Source organism: Heliconius melpomene, chromosome 10, assembly GCF_056956725.1.
Source record: "Heliconius melpomene rosina isolate 202511_hmr_F chromosome 10, ASM5695672v1, whole genome shotgun sequence".
In the NCBI taxonomy this organism is placed as follows: Eukaryota; Metazoa; Arthropoda; class Insecta; order Lepidoptera; family Nymphalidae; genus Heliconius; species Heliconius melpomene.
The window spans coordinates 11,342,956-11,346,373 of NC_140398.1; the positions used below are offsets into that span (position 1 = coordinate 11,342,956).

General features: G+C 34.0%; 1 pseudogene; it reads right to left on the reverse strand.

Annotated features, from left to right (window-relative positions):
* Nucleotides 1-505: 505 nt before the first annotated feature.
* On the reverse strand, nt 506-1,279 carry LOC146535635 (NADH dehydrogenase [ubiquinone] iron-sulfur protein 3, mitochondrial pseudogene; annotated as a pseudogene).
* Nucleotides 1,280-3,418: the final 2,139 nt, after the last annotated feature.

The following is a 3,418-nucleotide window of genomic DNA, read 5'->3' on the forward strand; positions in this document are numbered from 1 at the left end:
CGTGATTGCGTAAAAGACAGACAGACAGACAGAGTTACTTTCGAATTTATAATATAGGTATGGATTATATATTATAACTTTTGCCCTTAGGTTAGCAATATATCAATTTTATGAAGAATCTATGTTCTGTTATAGCCAGAACTAAGGCAATATAACTTGCATTGCCGTAGTTCTGGCTATCATACAGACCAACCACGACCTATCGCCTCGTATATAAATCTTACAAGAGATGTGTGCGTTGAACCCAATCATTCATTTAGTATTTACATATTTTACCGCACTGCGCAACAGTCGTCCATACACGACCAGGAAGGACTTGGAGCTATTTATGCAACATAAATACCATTTGTTTTTCGTTTGAAAACAATGTTAGACCTTAAAAATATACATGTTTTAAGTAAAATGACAAGAAAGATATAAAAATATATTGTTAAATTATATCTCTTTTATATCTCAATACCTATAACATGATCATAACAATATAAAGTATTCTAAAACATTTGATTTATTTCTTTTTAGGTTCAGGTTCATTATAATACTTGTCAAAATTTCGTAAATAGTTCCACGGAGACTCCAATTGGTAGCTTCGCATCTCTTGAGCATATTCAACTGGTTCATACACAATTTTTTTTAATTCATCATCATATCTCACTTCTATATAGCCTGTAAGTGGAAAATCTTTTCTAAGGGGGTGTCCTTGAAAACCATAGTCGGTAAGAATTCTTCTCATATCCGGATGATTGGTAAAAATAATACCAAACATATCGTACATTTCTCTTTCCAACCAATTACAATTACCCCACAGGCTTACGGCTGAATGTAAAGGAGTGAGCTCGTCTGTGTATGTTTTCACTCTTGCTCGTTCACCATACCTTAAGCTTAGGAGATTGTATACAACTTCGAATCTGTATTCCCTACTTGGCACATCGACGGCAGTTGCCAAGGAGCATTGATTAAAGCAAGCGTGTTGATGATGGGCCATAAACGTTAAAACTGGATGAAATCCTTCAGGGGCAATTAATATTTCTAATTCGTCTGTATGCTGCATTTGGATCTTTTGAACATATTTAGGCATACACGCGGCGACGTAAAGACCAAATTCGTAGAGCCTTTGTCGTTTAGCATTGTCATGTTTTCTTAATGTAAGGCTCTCGTACTCTATTGGTTTAAGCTGAAATGGATTATTAAGTGGAACGTCTTTTGTTTTGTCCTCACATAAGTAATTAAAAATACGAAAACACCGTCTGGAAGTGATAATAAATGCTCTCCTTGTCAGCATTCCTAAAATTAATACTATCGATTCAAAATGACGTGTTGAACGTTTATAGTAAAATGACAATGTATTGTACAAAAAGGTTATAATAGCTCCAATTAAAACTTTCCATATAGTAATTACAAAAAATATTTTATATAAATATACCGCATGTTATTGAATACGGTATTTCGTAAATTCGATATTCAATATAATGAATAAATTTTGCAATATTGTTTTTTTGACATTATTCGTTACATTTGGGCAAAGCGTACCAAAGGTTTACTTTTTTTTATTAAGCCACACAAGAATTTAATTTCGCCGTTGACAGCTACCCGCTTATTACATGACAAAATTCCTGCTAAAAGCGTTCAATAAATTCGCTTATTTTTGATCGAAAATAAATTGTAAAATATCTCCTTTGATAATAACAGCCATATTAAAGTAATAAAAGTAATATGATACTCGAAGTTATACTGTTTTTATTATGACTCAATATTTTATATGTAACATGAGAAAATATATTGTGAGCTTTTGACGAGAATGTTTGTTTTTCTGTTCTTTTGTTCACAATATTTATACTTGTATTGTTTGATTTATTGCAGCTATTCTAAGGCACTACACGATGTAATAAGACAACGGAACGGAACAAAGGAACGGTAAAAACGGGATTTCACACTGTAATTCGCAATAGCAGGCTAGGCACATAGAATGTACTACTAGGACACTCCGTTCTCCACTTATTGCTGAATGCTCAAGGCGTTACATGTCAACTGGCGCTCAACGCCACGCTTTCCCACCAGAAATTCATTTCCCCGAGAGGGAATCGAACCCAAAACCCTCGCGTTTCAGTCGCACGCTTGTGCCCCTGCGTCATGACAACCTCTAATGTTTATTTATTACTATATTTTCTTTAGAATTATTCAGTATTCAAGTTGAATTTTTAAATTAAATTAAATTAAAGTTGTCTATAGGTAAAGTAAACAAGGACAACGTTAGGACGCCTCATCTGTACTGCTTGCTACGTTAGCCGAACATGACTTTGAGTAACGCCCACTGATTGTGAAATTGACTGGCTTTGACTCATCAGGATAAATAATGGTTAGGAAAATTACTGACTAGCTACTTCTTAGAGTAAGCGTAATAAATAATTTACTATTATACAATTTTATAGGGTATTTTAGTAGCATGTTTTTTAGGGTTCTGTAAATTAAAAGGGTAAAAACGATGAGTTCTCGTGGATGCCGATCTGAAATTAATATAAAATATTCAGGTCGGGACGGCCCCATAAAGCACAGAAAAAAAAATTGTTAGCTACACTCTGTATCCCGTATATAGTAGAAGTAGGCAGAGGGATCCCGGTATCCTAGTGTTACGACATTCCGTCCCGATTAATTAAAAGGCTGGCTTTCCGCCGAATTCTGGAGGCAGCCACCAACCAGCTTGAGAACAGCCAGACACGTTAAGCGCAGAGTAGAGAATGTTTTACTTTATATAAGAATTTGTGCCTTTATTTAATTAAAAAATAAATCAAATAATATACTTTAAAATTAAATAACTTATAATTAAAATGATTAGCTAACGACGCAAAGAAGTACGATTTACATATTACCCATCGATTCTTAAGTAAAAAACTCAGAGAGAAGATTTTTATTTAAAAGTTTTAATAGGAGTTTAAATAATGTCAATAATAGCTTCCGAGTATAACAATAGGCTTCCGTCCACCGACAGACAGCATTGTCAGGGCTCAATGGAAGTCCTCTCAGTGGAAAATGGCTCCTAGAATGATTTGCTTTTGTAAACTTAACAAGTGAGAAATTTCCTTTAAAATATTACTTAATTGAGTTGTCTTTAGAAAAGGCTTTTGTACAATTCAAATTAATTAATTGGACTATGTAGTTCATATCTTATGTATATTTAGAAAGGAATTATGTTTTGTGAAAATAAAAATTCATGACAGGCACAACTATGTGACTATAAACGCGAGAGGTTGTAGGTTCGAATCCCACTCGAGAAAATTAAATGTTTTATTATTTTTATTTCCTCGCTCTGGTATCTTGCCTCACAATGCCTCTGGAATTAGGCGGAAAATAGGGAACAGAGTGTTTTAACACTAGGCCTACCCTGCTATCTGCGTGAAGCTGAAAAATAAATGCTTACAAAATT